Source organism: Puma concolor, chromosome D1, assembly GCF_028749965.1.
Source record: "Puma concolor isolate L17-30 chromosome D1, mPumCon1.1.hap2, whole genome shotgun sequence".
Taxonomy (NCBI): domain Eukaryota; kingdom Metazoa; phylum Chordata; class Mammalia; order Carnivora; family Felidae; genus Puma; species Puma concolor.
This window is the reverse complement of record NC_141676.1, coordinates 78,868,104-78,889,616: the sequence shown is the minus strand read 5'-3', so window position 1 is coordinate 78,889,616 and position 21,513 is coordinate 78,868,104. Positions and strand designations below refer to the sequence as shown.

General features: G+C 37.3%; 1 protein-coding gene and 1 long non-coding RNA gene across 9 annotated transcripts in view; one reads left to right on the top strand and one right to left on the bottom strand.

Annotated features, from left to right (window-relative positions):
• LOC112865782 (uncharacterized) overlaps window positions 1–16,851 on the bottom strand; it is a 54,005-nt gene extending 37,154 nt beyond the window's left edge. For 2 of the 3 annotated variants that reach the window (XR_015241196.1, XR_015241197.1), the window contains exons 1-2: window positions 16,460–16,851; window positions 9,486–9,585 (exon numbers count right to left, since the gene is read on the bottom strand). This is a non-coding gene — a long non-coding RNA (uncharacterized LOC112865782). Of the gene's footprint in view, window positions 1–1,314; window positions 1,548–9,485; window positions 9,586–16,459 lie in introns of those variants that run through there. The other variant, XR_015241195.1, reaches the window with a different exon arrangement.
• Window positions 16,392–21,513, top strand: part of CCDC82 (coiled-coil domain containing 82) — a 35,084-nt gene continuing 29,962 nt past the window's right edge. For 3 of the 6 annotated variants that reach the window (XM_086678618.1, XM_025928039.2, XM_086678617.1), the window contains exon 1: window positions 16,392–16,506. The gene's annotated coding sequence lies outside the window, so the exon portion shown is untranslated. The other 3 variants (XM_086678615.1, XM_086678614.1, XM_086678616.1) reach the window with 3 other exon arrangements.

The following is a 21,513-nucleotide window of genomic DNA, read 5'->3' as shown; positions in this document are numbered from 1 at the left end:
TTCATGCTGAAGACATACTTATGAGCCTAAATTCCTTGACAAGGGCTGTATCTTATGTAAGATATTCTATCCCAACTAGCCTTATGCATATACTTTTTAAATGTTTGTCAAATAAATAACAGAATGAATGAATGAATGAACAAATGCATATGTGAGTTGTATAACAACTCATGATTTAATCCTTTCTATTGATTCCTAGTTTTCATTTACAGCCAATAAATAATGTGATATTCGCTATTCCTCCGCTTGACTCCATTGAGCAAAAGATAGTCATAAGCCTCATCTACAAATTCTTTGATGCACCTTGACTAAAAATTTTAAAGGGAGTCAGAAGCTGTTAATATTAGCATTTTCGTTAGAAGTTCAAATGTAAATCTATTATCCTAAAGAATATAAGTCTCACAACAAACCATTTTTACATGTTGTTAATTAAAATTTTTTTTTTCAAACGTTTTTTATTTATTTTTGGGACAGAGAGAGAGCATGAACGGGGGAGGGGCAGAGAGAGAGGGAGACACAGAATCGGAAACAGGCTCCAGGCTCTGAGCCATCAGCCCAGAGCCCGACGCGGGGCTCGAACTCACGGACCGCGAGATCGTGACCTGGCTGAAGTCGGACGCTTAACCGACTGCGCCACCCAGGCGCCCCTACATGTTGTTAATTAAAGAGGTTTACATGAGTTGTCATAAAATACTAATTGATACTTATTTGTGCCATCACAATTTGAGGTTTTCATTTAGATGTTTCTTAAAAATGGCAAAAAAAAAAAAAAAATAGGGGGCGCCTGGGTGGCTCAGTCGGTTAAGCATGCGACTTCATCTCAGGTCATGATCGCATGGTTCTTGAGTTCGAGCCCCGTGTCAGGCTCTGTGCGGACAGCTCAGAGCCTGGAGCCTGCTTCAGATTCTGTATGTGTGTGTCTCTCTCTCTCTGCTCCTCCCCTGCTCATGCTCTCTCTCTCTCTCCCTCAAAAAAAAAAAAAGTTTTATTAAATGGGAAACAAAATTCTGTAATATTGAAATTGTTCAAAAATGAATCCAAATATTGCTTTATAAACTTGAGATTAAAACTATGTTTTAGGGAACTATATTTGTTAGAAAACATATCCACATAAATTGCAATCTATGTTGACATAGGAGGTTAGTTTTATCTTATTAATAATGAGTTTATTATGGCCTCACTGAGATAGCTCAAACTAACCAATAAATATAAAGATTATGTAGATTTTCTTAAAATTAGAGAATTAGCTAAATCTCATCTCTGGTTGTAAATACTAATTTTACAGATAAAAATGATTACAAGTTTAAAATACAATTCAAACTCCAAATGTACTTAGATTGTTGGATACCTAGACTGATTTGGATGGCACAAAGGAAAGTGGCTGTATTGGAAACTGCAGACTTGAGGTTTAAAAAACTTTAGACTAGTGAAAAGAATCCATATCAGGAACAAGGCCACTCAGGGATTATGTTGCAAGGGAGAAGAACATGGTAGAGCTGCTACACCGAATGCTAAGAAATACCTCCAATTTCAATAGGAAGAAGAGTCTATGAAGGAAAATCAGAAAGAATAGCCAGGTTAGTGTTGTTGAAACATTTCTGAACTTCCACCATTTACTTCTTCTATCTTATTATATCTACTTCTTTTTGTCATTTATTAAAATTGCAGAATAACAAATGAGAATCAGTATGCAAGGCATACAGATTCTCTTATCTAGAAAGGTTACATAGTACGTGGTTAATAATACCAAATAGAAAATAAGCACAATACACAGCTTTTTTTTTTTTTTTTTTTTTTGACGACAGTTTTTTTGTGTCATCTCTTACTAGCTGCTTCACTGTGGGGGATAAGCTTGGGAATCCCCTGGGCTTATACCAATGGGTTAACAAGGCATAAAGAAATACAAAGCCATAAAATGCTCACATCTGAGTTTGGGTAAACCAGATTGGCATTCCAAGAATAGGGGGATGCAAAGACACCCCGAGAATAGGGAGGCACAAAGGCACCAGGAATAAGGAGTTGCAAAGGCACCCAAAATAGAGAGAGGGTGCAGAGCCCCCAAACTAGAGAGGGAGAGACAAAGTCCCGAAATAGAAATGGTGCAAAGGTGCCCAATACATACGTATATGAAATAAACAAGATTAGATGTTCAGGGTGGAAGACTATGGACCACTGTGCTGCAGGCAAAGCAGCCCAGAGCGGAGACGGTTAACAAAAGAAAAGGTGCCTTGTTAACCCTGAGGTTATTCCCCCTGTCTCATCCCCTAGGCTGGCAAAGATAAACAGGCATGGCACCTCCTGTCTGCTGTTAACAACCATCTACCCATCTGCCCAGCTCCTGGATTTTGTTCTATATTGACCCAAACTCCAAATACTGTGTATTTTCAAACCCCCCCCTTTTCCCTCACATCCTAAGTTAATGTTCCTAGTTTGTCTCTTTGTACACACTCATCACGTTTGTAAGCCTTCTGATCTGAATAAATATGGGGCAAGGACCCTTATTCGAGGCTCTTGTCTTTTCCCAGACATTAGCCATCTCTTGCTTTAATCCAGCATCCACTCTTTTGCTGGCCAAGAGAACTTTAAACTTAGAGTCTACGACACTTCACCTTAGGTAAGTTAGTAAGCCTCTCCATGCCTGTTTCCTCTTCAGTAAAAGAGACACTACTATGACTTATACTACCTGCATCATATCACAATATTGCTGTGAAGAATAAATTACATACATGGAAATAATCTAGCAGGGTGATTTGCACATAGTAAATGCTCAATGGATGATATACATTATTATTGTAGCATAGTAATTCTATTTTTATTTAAATTCAAGTAGTTAATATACAGTGTAATATTGGTTTCAAGAGTAAAACCTAGTGATTCACTACTTTCATATAACACCCAGTGCTCATCCCAAAGAGTGCCCTCCTCAATGCCCAACACCCATCTTGCCTATCCCCCCTGCCCATCCCCCCTCCATGAACCCTCAGCTTGTTCTCTGTATTTATGATTCTCTTATGGTTTGTCTCCATCTCTGTTTTCTTATTTTGCCTTCCCTTCTCCTATGTTCATCTGTTGTATTTCTTAAATCCCACATGAGTGAAATCATGTATTTGTCTCTTAATATAATACACTCTAGTTCCGTCTACATTGCTGTAAATAGCAAGAGTTCATTCTTTTAGATTGTTGAGTAATATTCCATTGTGTGTGTGTGTGTGTGTGTGTGTGTGTGTGTGTGTGTGTATACATCTTCTTTATCCGTTCATCAATTGGTGGACATTTGGGTTCTTTCCATAATTTGGCTATTGTCAATATTGCTATAAATATTTGGGTGCATGTTCCCCTTCAAATCAGCATTTTCATATCCTTTGGATAAATACCTAGTAGTGCACTACTAGGCAGTTAGTAATTATAAATGGATGAGAGGAAAAGGTCAATCTTGTCCTAAGTGCCAGAAACAACAAGTCCTTATGAAATTCAATTTAAACAAAAAAGGTTATCGAAAGAGTCATATTATCTGTCTCATTATGTTTGTTGTCTAATTCTTTCTGGATTTCTTTTTTTTTTTTAGATTCTATAATTAGGCATATTTTGATGGCAAAATGTGGTTCTTTGAAACCACAGAAATCAAAGGGAAGATTTACATTCCAAAACCCACCATACTTATTGTAAAAGCTAGATCCCCAAGTGCTAAAACAGTGTCTGATATATAGTTAGCACCGAGTAAATATTCACTGAATGCATAAATGAAAGCTTCTGAAAGTATTTTTATTCCTGTTTGCTAATTTGATCAGTACTCTCCCTACAACTCTTCAGTGTAAAAGAATCATGGAGCGTTGGAGTTGAAAAGGGCATCTCATCCAACAACCAATGCAGTGACTGACCCTCTTCTAACAGTTTAGTGAAGGGCAGTCTAATTAGCTCTACCAGTTCCAGAGGAAGTTCTTTATATCTGGAGACAACTCTAGCACCAATTTAAGCCTTTTATTGAGCCACAAACTCACTCCCTGTTGTTAGCTGGTCCATAGGGAAATAAGTTTGTTGTATGTAACCATGAGCTAAGAACGATATATAGCTGTCTCTTGCTAAGTTCCAAGTACTTAGAGCAATGTCAGGCATATGTAAGTCTCCTGTAAATATTCACTAAGTATTATACTGTTAATGTACACTTCATTAATTACTGGTTGATTTTTAACCATTCAAGCATTTTCTACATTGGCTCCCACAAACCACATTCTTGTCCATCCTACACATTTTGTGTTGAGCAGATTTGGGAAAAAGGACACCATCAGTCATCTTTAATTAACTTTATTTCATTAGATGATAGAATTTATCACAGTCATTCATGCTTGGATTTTTTTTCCTTTAGTATATTTTTTTAAATGTTATTAAATGCTAAAGATTAGGAAAAGGTGTCCTAATGTGGTAAACAGAAAATAAATGTCATGAACATCTACTTTTATTTGAAGCTTTTGTGTATCATGCTTTTTAAAAATGCTATGTAACTTTTTATACTGTTATGAACAAATAAGAAATATATTGAACCCTTGAAAATTAATTTTGTCTTTAGAATACCTGCAAGGCTCTTTGTCAACCCAAATCAGGATTAGCCTAATTATATCCTAATTGGGGTAAATTCATATATTCAAGCTAGTTAACCAAGAATGATGACAATAGCTTGGTTAGAAGGCAACTCTGTCAAGCCATAGCATATATAGCTGTTAATGCATCTATCATGACTATAAAAGTAAAACAAAAAAAGTATTAAAGACCAGGCATCTTTGCAACTCAAGAAAATATCCATTATGTTGGGAGAGCTTTTATGAAAACTCAGTTAAAATTAAACTCCTATAGTAGATATTTTAATACTTATAGAGTCTAATCATTATTGAGCATTCTTCTTCAACTTTCTACTTTTATTTGTATTTGAATTTTTTTCTATTTTAAAACCATCAAATAATCTCTAGGTAATATAAAATGGGTATTGTAAATAAATATCTTAACTGTGTGTGAACAAGAATATTTGTTATCACTCATATAAATCAATGAATAAATGTTATGTGTTACATGCATTTCAAAATGACAATCTCAAAATAATTCTGGTTTTAAAACCAATTTGAATGCTAAAACTCATCAAAAATCATCAACCTGGGGCGCCTGGGTGGCTCAGTCAGCTAAGCCTCCAGCTCTTGACTTCGTCTCACATCATGATCTCACAGTTTGTGAGTTTGACCCCCACATCAGACTCTGTGCTGACAGCATGGAGCCTGCTTGGGATTCTCTCTCTCTCCTGCTCTCTCTGCCCCTCCTCCACTCAGGTGCTTGGTTTCTCTCTCTCTCTCTCTCTTTCTCTCTCTCTCTCTCAAAAAAAAAAAAATCAATAGAATTTAAAAAAGTTTTTTTTTTTAATCATCAATCTTTCTGAGTATCTCTCTCCATCACCTCATTGATCAATGAAGTAGTATACCCACCTAATATTAGTCATTTTTCTAACATACAAAATATATAAGGATTTAATTTCAAGTTAATAATTACACAAATCAAGAAGAAATTAGGGGATAATTTAAAATTTTGGTTATGAACTTGGTAAATATTCATAGGTAGATAAATATTTGAGGTGAATGAATAAATGAACAAATAATAAAAGATAAGATGTCACAGTGACATTAAAGGAACTAACAAAGACCTCAAGTTAAAAGGGGGCAAATGTTTAAGAGACATCTGATTGTTTAATATATGAAACATAATTTTTCCTATTAAGATTAGGTAACAGAAAATTCTGCTAATGAGGGCACAAATACAGCTTAAAAATTATTTCCTGGATAACTGATTTTTCCACATGGCATTCAATTTTATTTCATTTGTTAAAACATCTGTAATACACAGAACCAAAAAAAAAAGAAAGAAAGAAAGAAAGAAAGAAAGAAAGAAAGAAAGAAAGAAAGAAAGAAAGAAAAGCTAGTCCTACTTAAATCAAAATAGGAAATAATAGTGGTGTTTAACTATATGATCAAATGCAGCCTTGTTTTCAGTTCCCATGGAGCCCTCATACATCTCTGCAACAAAGACTTTTCTTTACATGCCTTATGCAAGAAAAGCCCTATTAAATAAAAGAATGAAATTTGGGCACTTGTTCCCCCTCACATATGTACTGACAATTCCATTACTTGTGTCAATTTCTAATGCTAGACAAATCCCTGTTACTTGTGTCAATTTATAATACTAGACAAATCCACACAGGGTCTTAGACTAAAAGGGAGAATGGAAGAGCTACTTGACTGCTTAATGCTATTTATTCTTTTAATTCCAGAATGGCATCAAATACCAATCATTTCTATTATCTTTTGTGAAAATGCTTTTAGTGAAAAGGCAGACTCCCACTGCTTTCTTTTCAGTAGTAAACTGAAACCATAAACTTCTCTCAACTTAAAATCATCCCAGTGTGATCATATTTGTTAAATAAGTTTTCAAAACGAATCTGCCATCATTACTCCTGTTTTATTATTTTTCATTTCCTTCATTCAGAAAGAGACAAACGATTATCCAAATGCTTGTCACTAATCTATTCAATATCCCCTTCCTCCTTTTCAGATTTTTTATCTGTTCCTTGAAACTTTATTAACTTTTCCATTAAATCTTAGTGTGTATACCTGAAAGGGCTTTTCTTTTCTTTTTTTTTTTTTTTTAACGTTTATTTATTTTTGAGACAGAGAGAGACAGAGCATGAACAGGGGAGGGTCAGAGAGAGGGAGACACAGAATTTGAAACAGGCTCCAGGCTCCGAGCTGTCAGCACAGAGCCCGACGCGGGGCTCAAACTCATGGACCGCGAGATCATGACCTGAGCCGAAGTTGGCCGCTTAACCGACTGAACCACCCAGGCACCCCATGAAAGGGCTTTTCAACCACAATTGATCTTTTTATTCCTTCACTACCTTTAGGACTTAATTGAAATGTCCTTTTCTCCTTCAGGATTTGTCCTTAAAGTAAGAATCTACAAATATTTCATAATTATACAATTGATCCTTGAAAAATGCAAGGTTTGGGGGCACTGACGCCCCACACAGTCAAAAATCTACATATAACTTTTGACTTCCCCCAAACTTAACTACTAATAGCCTTTACCCATAAACAGTTGATGAACATATATTTTGTATATTATATGTATTATACAGTGTATTCTTACAATAAATTAAGACAGAGAAAAGAAAATTAAAAGATAAAATACATTTGCCGGACCCAAATACTTCAAACCCATTGTTCAAGGGTCAACTGTAATGTGGGGGGAAAAAAAAGTGTCTTCTGATTTAGAATGTGAGTAAAAGGGTTAGTCCCCACATCATATAGTAATAAGAGAAAGCAGAGAGCAATGAAAAAGGAATGCCAGAGCCCATTTGTATACATTGCCTCAACACATTGTGAATACCTAAAGTTGCAAATCTTGATCTTTATTATCCTTCCCTTCAACCACAAACTCCTACTGTTTCAATTAACTTACTCTCTCACTCTTATCATCTATGATGCCTCTGGTCCTTTAATCCTTCCTATTAATAATATAAAAACTAGCATTCATTCACAAAGTATTCTTCATTATTTTATTTATTCTTCCTAACAGTCTGAATTATTATCCCCATTTTAGAGATAATGAGACTCAGAGAGACTTAGAGACTCACCCAAGATCACGCTGCCAGGACTTCTGATATCAGGATAAAGGGAGATATTGGGTGCTCTATTCTTATCTTTTAAAAAAAATTTTTTTTAACATTTATTAATTTTTGAGAGACAGAGTGCAAACAGAGGAGGGCCAGAGAGAGAGGGAGACACAGAATCTGAAGCAGACTCCAGGCTCTGAGCTGTCAGCAGAGCCTGATGTGGGGCTCGAACCCATGAACTATGAGATCATGACGTGAGCCGAAGTCAGATGCTTAACTGACTGAGCCGTCCCGGCGTCCCTGCTTTATTCTTATATCAATCACATACATTATAGAAAAAGATACATAAAATATTAAAAGAAGAAAGTATAGCCATCCTAAAAATAAGAAGGTAAACTTTTGGAGGACCATAAATTATGCAGGAGAAAACTGTGTTCCATATAATGAAATGGTGAAAGCTGGGAAGAGAAGTCCAAAGAAAACAAGCTCCCAAGTTCTCCATCTGACAGGTTATAATGTCCATTGCATATTCTTCAGTGGCTCCAACCAAACTTTAACATATGTTTCTATACTTCCCATAATATGTGCTGTCTAAGCAGAGACCATAGTGTTTCAGGCAATCTCAGCTGCATAAGGAATGCACAATTAACAATGTCCAAGTGTTGGAATAGTACCAACTCCATGAAAGACTACAAACTCAGTAAAGGTTAGGGAAGGGTCAGAGACTGTAGAGAATTCAAACTGTAATTTTCAAATAAGTAAAATTAATACACTTAAATAACAGATTATTGTCTATATGAAAGAATAGGTACTTATGAAAAACAAGCAACTAGAAATTCTAGAACTGAAAAATGATAAATCTGGGACTTAAATATTGGTCTTCTGCTTCCAAGTTCCATATTTTCTCCTCTGATATCATAGTTAACCCCAACAAAGACATACAGGTGCATATACATGCTTTTGCTTATTTATGTAGCTTCCTCATTACTTTGTCTTGATATATAGTCTTGACCTCATAGTCAATCAGAGGAACCTGTTATTCTCTTGTCTCCACATCTTCTCTGCACCTCGCAAATTCCTAATCTTATGGTTCTCAACCTTAGCCGCATACTGAGAGATATGTGGAAACTTTAAAACTAACAAAACAAACACTATAGCCACCCTAGATGAACTAAATCAGATCCTCTTGGAGTTGGACTCATACACTGATATTCTTTTTAAAACTTCCTTACATGATTCTATACGAAATGCTTGTTTTTTGTTTAAGAAAGGGCTATTCACTAAATGTGTGCTTTCCCCTTCCATAGTACAAGGTGGTCTCTAGGAAGCAGCTGCCTAGCTAGAGAGTCATTCTCCAGCATTGCCTATACCAAGGTAGGGCCGGGTGATTAATTCTCATCATTAGAATGTGAACTGAAATAATGTATTTCACTTTTGAGAAAGGAAGTTTCTAAGAAGCAGTGTATATTCTTTGTTCTCTCTTTTCCCATCTGTTGACTAGATTCAGGAGATTGCAAGAGTCTAGCAAATGCAAAATCACAAGATGGAAGGAGCCTAAATCTGTGAATCACTATTTAAAGTTATACTCCAACCAAGTCCTTTATCATCATAAAACTGCTGAAAAAGATTTATTATAAGTCTCTAAAATTCTGAGGTTTGTTTCATCAGCTAGAGTTACCCTGATCAATAGTGGAATGGGTACCTTGAAGTGGGGTGCTGCTGTGATAAAAATCTCAAGTATGTGGCATTACATTTGTGATCAGGAAGCAGGCATCAGAAAAATAACCACCAGAGGCTGGGTAATTTGGAATAGTGGTAAAAAATATTCTGTAAATATTACCTTCAATAATTTGAACAGCAGACCAAATACCTATAATCTTGTAGCTCTATAGCAGTGTTCTCAAGTGGGGATGATGTGGCAGGAGCACATTTGGCACAGGCTGAAGACAAAAGGGAAATGCAAATTTCAGTTATTTTTCAAGACCAACTCAATTGTTATGACTCCACTCCTCCTATCAGATTGTGCTTCTTTATGTCACATCAGAATTGATGAGTCCTGCCTTTGCATTCCATCAGCATTGTAACACTTAATTCACTCCTTTTTCTGCATCTTTCTCTCTATTGTAAATCTCTTGAAGTGGATAGTCTTATCCATGTATCCCATACATTGCCTAGGACACATCTTATGCACAGAAAGTACACATTTAGGGTTTGCTGAGTACACGTTTGCTGAATGTCTACTACTCTGCAAAGCATTGATCCTTGATCTTATAGTATTAACAGACACAAATCACAAAAAACATTTCACAATATACTACAAGTCTCATGGACTCTAAGGCCTTACAGATACAAGTTCTCACATTAGGTGTCCCCAGTGACTGCTCACCCTTGGGCATTCTTTCACACCCAACTTCTAATTGCATGAGACTAGTTACTGTGTGAAGTTGCCAGCTGCCTAAAATGGGGAAGACAGAGTACATTTCTAAGGAATAAAGTTGGTGTAAAGAGTACAAATGATGGTCTTTTAAGGAGGTGAGGGGTTGGAACATGATAAACTAATTTTGATACTTGACTAGCAACCAGGATACCAGAAACAGAAACTACTATGGCTGCCTGTGGGACCAAATGGTCAGAAGCAAAGGCATGTGTGTATATCAGGAAAGGCTAACTAAGAGGACAGAGATAAGAAAATAATGACCTATTTTGCTATTTCAGACCAAGGAAGATGAGCTTTGTTTAGCATTCGATAAAAAAATTATTTTAGCTCCTTAGCCCACCTAGGTAGCTCTGACATTAGAATGCTAATAGAGTTTACTACAGTGGGGAAGCAAAGCAACAATTTTAATTTCCCTTCCAAACTTAAATCCTGCTTCTCAACTGAAGATACAGATCTGGACTTCTGAAAACAGTGACTGGAGGTAGATTTGGGGTCATAAGCATGCAGGAAAAGGAAATGGATAAAGTCACTCAGAATCAGTAAAAAAAAACAAGAACAAAGAAAAGCTTAAAATGTAGAGGGTATACAAAGAACAAGCCAGTGAAGAAATGAGTAAGTAAAATAAATCATGATGGTCTCCTTCAACAGTCCCTATCACATCATGTTGGCTGTTTTATATGAGATTACAATCGAAACACATAGGTTTGTATTGTTTTGTTTCTCAAATACCATTTTCCCACATTAATTTCAAGATCTTTAAGGACAAGAACCATTCATCCTCTTATATTTTCCTAAACCCACCACCCCCAGTAGTCTTACACACATACTAAGACTCTACCAATTTTTGATTCACTAAATTTAAACCTGGCAAAGAATTCTACTTCACTCACCAACCACCCACCAAAAGTCCAAATCTCTCATAAAAAGCAAGTTCCTAATTTACTTTATCAATACCTACAGGTAAAGCTACTCCCACAGAATTCTTGGCTACTAGGAGTACGGGTTTAAAGAAACACTTTAATGTACAGGTTGGTTTTCTGAGAACTGTTGTTGTATCAAGACTCATCAAGGGGAAAACCTGGCAAGACCAGTAAGAAAACTAAGTCTGTGGCTAATTTCTTAGTGGAGAATGAGAAAGCTAAACACACAGTACATTAAGGGAAGAGGAATTGGGAACTAAGTATTGATGACTTTGGAGCACATACAGGAAGTACCCAAATAGCTTCTGTCATCATCCACTAACCATTCCCAACTACTGATCACATGCATTTAACTTGGCACTGACTTTTTAACATTCTATAAAAAAAGAAAAGCAGAGATTTCAGGGACCATCTATGAATGAGCTGCACACACTACTAAGCCTGGGACTATGATGCTGCAATACACATCATTACAAAATACACCTCACTTTAGCCCACATTTCCTTTTTTCCCTTCTCTAACCAACTCCTCTTGTATTTCAACCTATCCTTCCTTATTTCCCCATATCATCTCATGTCTCCCCCTTTGATCTGTATGGCTCTGAGTGCATACATACTCATGTGGTTTTGATAGTAGCAGTTTCCAGTATCTCTGGTCCAGTAAGATTTCTATGTTGGTATAATACTGTGCCCACACCTCGAATTTCTTTGAGATTGTCTCATGAACTAAAGAGAAATGTTTGCAAGAGCTGTTTATTTTCCCAATGGTGGGTTTTAAATTAAGTGAGAAAGACTCCTTAGTGAGCATGGCTAACCTGAAATCAAAAGACAGATGATCCAAGTTCAAATGCTATTAGGTTGGAGATAAACAGAAATAAAGTTACAGAGTAGTGAAAGAGGAAGACTAACCTCATGAAAGAGTAAAGGAAAGGTCAGTTGCTGCCACAAGTGCACTGGAAAATAGAGAAGTAAATTCAGACATCCATTACAGGTCTGGAGGGAGGTTGGTGGCAAGAAATAAAATTTAAAGACTGGAAAGGGTAAGAGGTTAGCCTAGGTTGGACAGTACAAGTGGAGGCTTTGTCATCAAATACCTGGGTTTAAATTCTTACCTGTAGCCAAGTGATTTTCAGCAATTAAGAGTATGAGCTGAGCAACAGTATTTCCACCATAATTTGAGGGTTATACAAGTACATTGTTTAGAACATGATATTCAGTAATGGGGAGATTTTATACTTATGTTTAAGGATAAAAGGGTCTAAAACAAACTGTAGCCTACCCATGTTGCCAGCTTTTGGAAAAGAGCAAATAGGTATAAATCTAAAAAACAATAGCAGTCTCTCACAGGCTTGAGAAAGAGTCACAAGATTCACACTCAAGGCCACAAAACAGTGAACCTTTTACTAGATATTAAAATTTAGAACCACACAGCTTAACAGTAATGTTAATTTTACCACTAGGTGGCAATGATACAGCTGAATTTCACTGACAAGATTAATTTTAAAAATTGAACAAACCCAGACAGAAATTCCAAGAAGCTTTTATACATATTTTCATGTTAGAAAAATGAAAAATTCTTTTATATACAATTTAATTTATAGCAGAATGTATAATTATCTAATTCAAGATGTATGTTAACTTCTGATGCTTTTTTTCCTCTGTGCACTGAGGCAATTCATGCAATAATTTTTAAACAGTTCTAATCACAGAAGTCTTTTTTAAAAAATCTGGACATATATCATGAAGATAACAGAAATTAGGGAAAGCTAAATCTCTTTGAAGTCTTAGAATTCTAAGAAAGGCACTATAAAATGCAAAATATTTTAATAAAAAAGTTAAACCTTTAAAAAAATAACAGAGAGGACATTTTATTTTTTACGGGCCAAAGCATGAAATAATATGGTGACTCACATTGCTTTTAAATTACAAATTAAACCAATATTCATACGTGTAAAGTCTTTTCAATGTGTTGAGTAAACATTAAATTTACTAAGCAAATTTAGCAAAATTCTGACTTAATTTTGCTAATGGATTCTGGAATAAATACCTTTTTACAACTGTCAAAAGAGTAAGTCGTGAAATTCCTTAAAATTACTTTCCGTAATTATTTCTGCTTTCTTCATAAAACAGGTCTCAACCTATGGCTTGTTAAAAATAATAACAAAATTTATTCTTTCATTTCTTTTTCTTTTCATATCAAATAAAAAGGAAAGGCATGATAAACTTTTTCAAACTACAGACATTTCCAAGTACACAGTAAAAAAAAACATAAATTCCCAAGATTCTCCCCCACATATAAGGTGGGAGTTCATACCACCACATGTAACATTACAAAATCTGTACTATAATTACATGAATAAATAATTACCCAATTCATAAGACCCAATTAAAACAAGCCTATTTATTCCCTTTTCATAAATAACCTAAAGTTCCCCAAATTTTTAATTCACAGTTTTCTACAAATAGATCAGAATATCTCTTTTATATATCAACTTTCAAGTAGTTTTCTAATTTAGTAATCAATTCCTATATTTACTTCATTCAAGAAAACTCTCCCCCTCTTGCTACCTAAACAAACGCAAGAGAATAAAAGTATGATGTCTAAGTTATTTTTATAATTCATAGATCAGATTCCTCATATTGGACTTCACTTTAAATTATTACAGATCACCCCGAAATCTAAAATATAGGTATTTCTCATTCTGTCAGTGTATACAGATACACAAAACATAACCATTTAAGATGTCACCACAAAGTAAGATTACTGTGGCAGCCCTCATAAACCGAACTATAGATTTCAGGAAAGTGCTCAATCTGTTCCGTTGTCTATAATTTTTGTTAGAAGTTTTAGGAAATGCCACTGTAATAGAAGGGATAATTGCAGGTCTACATGTGTATAGGTAATTTGTATCTATACAGAATCAGCTTCCAGTTATCTGTACAAATAAAGGAAGAGACACAGGATGCAAAACACATAATCCTCGAGCCACTTCAGATACATTTTTGTATCTCTATTTCATAGGACTGTGTCTGAGAATTGAGAACACAAAGAAAAGTAAGCCATACTGCAGAGACTGAGTTACAAACACAATTACCAAAACAATGGTAACAATGAAATGCCATTATTGACTTGAATTTGTCATCTTCTGTTTATTTCTGATGGTGGCTCGAAGTTTACGTATCACCAGTTTATCGGGCAGAATCATATCACCTTGCTGTTCTAGATAATCCAATAAGTTTTCAGTCCATTGGAGAGCAGCTGCATGATTAATATGCTTCTCTGGAATCAGTTCTATTTCCTCCTCCTCATTTTCACTAGATTCATCTGTCTGGCCTTGTGCTCTTCTGATGATTTCGCTGTCAGTTAACACTTCATAGCCTGGTTCAGTACTGTCTACTTCAAGCCATTTTTCAATGTTCTCAGTAGTCACATTTTCCAATCCTTTGGTATGTTGTAAAATGGTGGCCACGGTAGCCACAGAAACATCTTCTTCATCAAAGTCCAAGCCTTCTTTCTCCTCTATGGTAGGAAGAATCTTCTTCCATGCTCTGCTAATGGTAACTGGCTTTACTAAATTCCATGCCATTGCTATTTCATAAAGTGCATCTAGCAGAGTTAGCTTCTTCCAGAACGATTTCAGGTCATTACCTTCTTCCAAGTTGTTCTGAAGAAGACCTGCACGATAATTTCTCTTCATTGTCGCTATGACTCCCTGATCTGAGGGCTGGATCAATGAAGCCACATTAGGTGGTAAATACTTAGCAAATATTTGGCCATCGTCTGACCTTAGGACATTTTCATTTGGATGTGTTGGTGAATTATCCAACAAGAGCACAGCCTTTTCCTGTAGGCCTTTAGATCTTAAGTACTCTCGAACTTGTGGCACAAAGATCTTATCAAACCACTGTCGGAAAATGGAAAGATCCATCCATGCACCTTTTTGGCTGAAATAAGAGACTGGCAGGTTTGAGGTGTCAGTTGACTTGAAAGAGCGAGGTTTCTTTGCTTTCCCCACAACACAAAGTTTCAGTTTATGTAAACCTGTTGCATTGGCACAACACATGATAGTGACTCTTTCTTCAATTGACTTGTGCCCTGAGACAGTGCATTTACCTTTGATCACAGAAGTCCTGGAAGGTAGGCATTTCCAAAAGAGTCCAGTTTCATCAGCATTGTAGATTTGTTCAGGCTGTAAGTTCTCTCGTTCAATAAAGTCTCGGAAGTTGTTACAAAAATCTTCCACAGCAGTCTCATCTCCATTTAATCTTTCATTTCTAATGTTAATCTCTCTAATGCTGTGCCGCTGCTTAAAACGAGTTAACCAACCAGCAGAGGGGTTAAAATCACCATCCATGCCCAAAGCATAAAAAAAGAACTCTGCCCTTTTTGCACAAATTGGTCCAGATATGGGATTCCCTTTTGCTCTTTGCTGGTTGAACCATTCTAGCATTGCTCTATCCAGTTCCTCATACATAGATGGCTTCATAGATTTCCTCTTGGCAAGAAGACTTGTGGAATCAGAACTGCTTGCATAAGTTATAATCTTTTCCTTATTTTTTCTTATATCCCGAACTGTTGTCTCACCAATCCCATAAATCACTGCCAGTTGTTTGGAAGAACCTCCGTCCTCAAGTTTTTTTATTATATCAAGCTTATCTTTAATAGTTAACACCACCCGCTTCCGTTTCCCAGACATGCTGAGGCTGTGGGACTCAGGCCCTTGCCCCACACTCACACTGAAACAATCTACAAAATCCTTCCTTCTTTCACACAGACCCACTTGAGCAGTCTTACAGCCTCAGTCTTTCAACCTTACCAGGAACCTGGTGACCCTGACCCCGTCCCTGGACGGGCTTGGCCGGCAATGAGACGGCAGAGGAAGGTGAGAGGGAAGGAAGTTTGAGGGAACAGGCCTTTAACTTAGATGGGCAGTAGAGGAGGCCCCAAGTCACCGCGGATAATCCGGATTACAAACATTTGTTTTATTCCCGCAGTGGCCGCGATAAAGACTATAACTCCATCGTGACCACAAACCTCCTTCAAGCCCTGATCCAGGGTAAACACGTCCGTCACTAGCCCCTGCCACACCCCAAAGTTACAGCAGAGAGCGGAAGAGCCACGGAGTCGGGGACTAGCCCCTTTCCCCAAGGGAACGGCTACGTTTGATTGCTTCCCCAGCAGCCAACCCCTTCCACCGCAAGCCACACTTCCCCGCGCTGGGCTTAGCTTGGACAGTCCTCCCGGCCCCTCACAGCCCGCCGGGCCCCTCTCCCCACCTCAATTGGAACCAGGACCCGCACCGATCCCTGACTAACGCGCGGCGACCGCTCCTCCCCCAGCACGCGCTCCCGGAAGATGCCCCCTCCCGCCGCCGGCTCCGCCCCCTGCTCCTCCCAGAGGCGGGACTTCCCCTGGTCTCCGGAAGGAGGAGGAGCGTGGCTAGTCTGGAGAGGGTACCTGGGGCGGAGGCAAAGGCGGAGGCAGAGGCGGAGGAGCTTTGAAAGGTGAGGGCGCGGGGGCGGTGCAGGGGCAGCTCGGGGCGGGGACTCGCTCTCGCTCAGGCTGCTGATGGCTTATTAACTGAGCCGGGGAAGCCGCGCCTCCCGGCAGGCGGGGGAAAAAAATTCCCGCGGGCGCTGTCCGGGTGGGTAGGACTAGCCTCTTCTGCGTCTTTCTGCACTTCCTGCCCCCCTGGGCTGAGCTGCAGTGGGCCCGGTGTTTGTTTCTTCCGCGGTGGGGAAGTGGGCGGGACTGGTAGTGAGGAGCTGGAGTGGTGGTTTCGCGGGTTTCTGGCCTTTCCAGACCCTTGTTGGTTTTCTGGGTTGCGGAGCTCCCCTAGGGCCTGGGGGTTTGTGTCGTCCCGCGCACGTCATCGTGAAGCTCGGTCTAAGGGTACGGTTTCCCAGCTACCGTGCCCCTCTGCCCGAGGCAGAGTAGCGGACTGGTGGGCGTGCTGCGCTGGCTACCTGCGTCCCGTCAAAGAGCCAGGTTTGTAATCCGGAAAATGACTCTGGTGTAAACTGCAGAGAGGATCCTTCCTCTGCCACCCATCCCTGCTGGAGTTAGAGAACCACCTTCACTGTTAAAGATTTTAATGAATACTGTAGTTGTCCCGGATGCGAAACTGGCAGGATTCACTCTGCGAAATTGTGGAGCATTGGCTCGTGATTCTAAAGGGGGGAATTATCTTTCTCTCTCTGTTATCTTTCCATTTCTTATTTCTGTCATGTTGTTCTGCCCTGTTTTCTACCAGTGGAAGAACTGTGATAAATGTATCCACAGCAATGTGAAAAGAACGTACTCAGAATTATAACACTGTAGCCCTTAAGTCATGTATTATGCCGGCTTATACTGGTATTCCCAGTAATTTCATCAGGTTGTGAGTCCGTGGAAGCAGAGGCCGTGTTGATTTCTTCTAGTAGCGCCACGCTCCAAGCCTGTGCTGGCATTCAATAACCATTTCTTTGGCCTCTTTAAGGTTTTCTCTCCAAACTATCATATAAAAGGAAATGTCAGAGAGGGGTGTTGTTTTACAAATAGGAATGCATCCCTTCTGGTGAAATTTCAAGTAATGCCTGGGGTACCATTGCTCTTCAAACCTTAAAAATGTAAACTGTCACCTGACAGGGCAAGTGATTCCTAGAATGAATCTTTTCTTCAGGATAAATTAACCTTAAAGCCTAGGCTACACGATATTTCCTTTGATGAGAAATTCAAGTAGCATCATCAAGTACCTTTGAGTTGTAGAATGACTGTGTGAGAGACAACAATATGGATTTTTACCTTTAATCTGTATTCTTTGGCAGACTGCATAAGCTATGTATATGCTTTTTTTTTGGTTTTTGTATATGCCTTTTGTGTGATGATTCACACAGAAGCACAAAGATGTGATCGTATTGATCTTCTTCATTTATTTAATGCTTTCTGTTTGGAGTTTCTTTGTTTTTCTCTTTGCCTAAAGGTAAGGTATTATTAAAGAAGCTTGATTAAATTCTCATTTCAAGAAATTGAGTGTATACTCAGCATATAAAGAAATTACGTCCATTGCATGGATTCTTTTTTTTTTTTTTTTTTTTTTTTGAGTGAATTCTGATGACCCAAGAGATGTCATTTTCATCAATCTAGCTTCACCTTCTCGTTTCTCTCCTCAGGTTCAGTTCATTCACCCTTTCCCTCTGTCATCATTCTTCCCTCCCCAGCCAACATTGTAAAAGTATTCATAATTTTAAAAGAGAAGCCAAGCACATTTAAATTATCTTCTTTTTCAGTGACAGCAATTTTGAAATATGAGGAGAGACCCTGGAAGTTTGGCAGTTGGCCACATGAGACTTGATTTATTTAAATAAAATTTGTTTCTTCAAATATTCAATACTGCAGTTTTCCAAAATAATTTTTTTTTCTCCTTAGAAACTGACTTTTTGAAATTTTTACTTTTGGACTCAATGGGGAATCCTTAAATTTTGTGATCAATGTCATCAATAAGATGGTAGAGGGAAGTCACAAATTTTCATTTCTTTTACACATTCTTTTCTTGCCTATTGGATGGACAATTTCCAGAAGTTACTGGCCTAACTCACGTGCACTAAAATTCTGTTACCATTTAAAAAAAAACTGTTTAAAAAAATAGTTTTTTTAAAAAGCATGTTTGTAAACTCTAAACTATTTTGGTGATTCTTTTATGAAACTAAAATTTAGCATGAATGAGAGATAAAATAATGACTTTTTAAAGGCATGGTTTTTACCACCTTGTACAAATATAATATTGGCAGCAGTCATTGTGTAGCACTGGACAGGAAATCAGGAGAACTGGTTTCTAATCCCTGCTCTGTCACTAACAAGCTGTATGATCTTCGGTAAGTCATTTGAACTCTGCGTATTTGGCTTTGATATTTATAACTAAACGTAGATAATATCTTCCTTCTAGGATCATTGTCAGGATTTAAAAACATGAAAATGCGCTGAAAAATTACTATACATATAAGAGTTTTTAATAGCTTAACCATATGCAATCAGATACTTTTACAGTGTCACATTGTTAATCATTTCTACTGCTGTTGTAGAAGCCACCTATTGACATGATAAATGTCTTTTGACATGGTATAGTTTTGTGAGATAACCATCTAATGTACATGAAACTGCTTTTGCATATTAAAGAATCATCTTTCATTTAATGTTCCTACTGTTCACAGTTGCTTTAGTGTATCTACTGAAGCCATATTTGTCATTTGTTTTCATAAATGTTTTCTCATTCCTTCTCCCAGTTCAGATTTATTAGAAAGACATTACAGTGTAATGCACATGCATGGTTTATGCAAATTTAGCTCTATGTGCTTAAAAAAAAAAAAACTTATTTGTACTATATGGCTTCACAGTATAAGCTGCCCAGTTTGGTGCTTAAACACACACACACACACACACACACACACACACACACACACACACACAAAACACCAATAATAGTAATCTGTTTATAACCAGGAGAAGAAACTGGATGGACCTGCTGTGAAGCAGTATGATATATAGTTTCAAGAGGAATATAGAGATTTTTAAGATAATTTTAACTACACACAATTCTCATCTTGGCTGATTTTTAATATAAGCCTTCTGTAATTTGCAATCCAAGTGTAATTTCAACTAACAGAATATTTTGTCTGTTGACTAAAATTTGTTAGATTGCTGTTACAATGCTCGATCTATCTTGTAGTGGTTACTGTCATAAGATCACATTTCCGGGGCGCCTGGGTGGCTCAGTCGGTTGAGCATCCAACTTCGGCTCAGGTCATGATCTCACAGCTCCTGAGTTCAAGCCCCACGTTGGGCTCTGTGCTGACATCTTGGAGCCTGGAGCCTGCTTCGGATTCTGTGTCTCCCTCTCTCTCTGCCCCTAACCCACTCGCATTCTGTCTCTGTCTCTCTCAAAAATAAACATTAAAAAAAAGTCACATTTCAGCCTACACTATAAATTTCTGCTGTATGATCTTAGAAACCACTATGCTGACTTTATATGAGATATGACCATTTTAGAAACTGTCACGTTGCTTTTAAACATAACAATTTGTACAGTCAAATGAGTGGTATTTCTCCCACTTATACCCCTGCCTGTCCAAAAAAGGAAAGGTATAAACTTGATTCAGTGATACTGCCGTTGCTCAAGATATTTTGGCATTCTGTTTTTGGATTTACCTTCAAAGTTACAGCATATTTAAAAAATATATCTGTAATGGTAATTAATGTTCAAGTTTTGAAGTTGGATTTCATTTTTGGAAGCTGCTAATAGTCCCTTATAACTGAGACAAATGAACAAAATGGGTATTTAAACCACTCTTTGGGATAAAAAATGGAGCGTGGTTCTTTTCATATTTTTATATATTTTCTGATGCTAAGTTTTATAGAAATCTCCAAGAATATTTTATGCCATAGTGTAGATAGTGGAATAATTAGCCACAGAAGGTGATTTCTTTGAAGGAGATAGCACTCAATAGAGTACTGAAGTTCTTATACATGTATTATGAGGTCAGTTTCATTACATTGTGATCATATGTCTATTTTCCTTAGCAACTACAAAAGTTCATATGTGTTAACTGTTTTTCTAGTTACGTTACTTATCTCTAATTGTTCCTTTATTATATACTTGTGGCAATTTTAGTGGGGTTCACCCTTTTCTGAATCAGAAACTTACAGTATTTATTTTCTTCCCAATATCATGCCCTGCTTCACCATGAAACTTTATTTTTTCACCCAATTTTGGATCGTTAATGTTTTTTATTGGATTATATTCTGTCTTTAACTTTGAGTGGTTTAAAGCCATTGCCATTTTACTAAAGTATATAGAAGCTGCTGTCTTAGTAGATAGGTGATCTCTTAGTTTTGCACTGCTATCTTTTGTCAGCTAGTACTTTATAACTTTCTTCCTATAAATTTTTGACCCTTTATGTTATAATTCATGTCATTTCTGTTTAGAATCCTTTGCCTAAGGATGAATGACTCTGGTAACCCCACCCTGTTTTTCTATAATTGTCTCTCTTTTTTCCAGCATAAAGCCTTTCTTCACACCCTTTCAGTTGCACTTACTTAACATACCATGTTCTCTCTCAGTGCCAGAGTTTGACCTTACCATTTTTACCTGCCTGAAATCCCTTTTTCTGTCATTCTTTTTGTTGAAATATAACCAGTCCTTCAGAAGTCTATCAGATCATATCTGTGCAATTAAATCTTCAGTGAAGCATTTGCTATACTGTTCTTCCTGCATCTTTATAATTTTATTGCAGTTATTTTTATCTGTCATTTGGACCAAATGAATACCTTGCATTTTTCTTATTATATCTTTGTATGTTCTACCCATGGATGATAATCTTCTGGAGAACAGGACCACGGTTTTTCTGTGCATCCCTTTCAACGCAAGATATAATTCACAATTGATGTTCATTACAGTTTTTTCATAGCTGTTCAATAAATTATTTGTTGAATAACTGTTCTACCATCTTCACTCAGATATTTTATGTGATTTATAC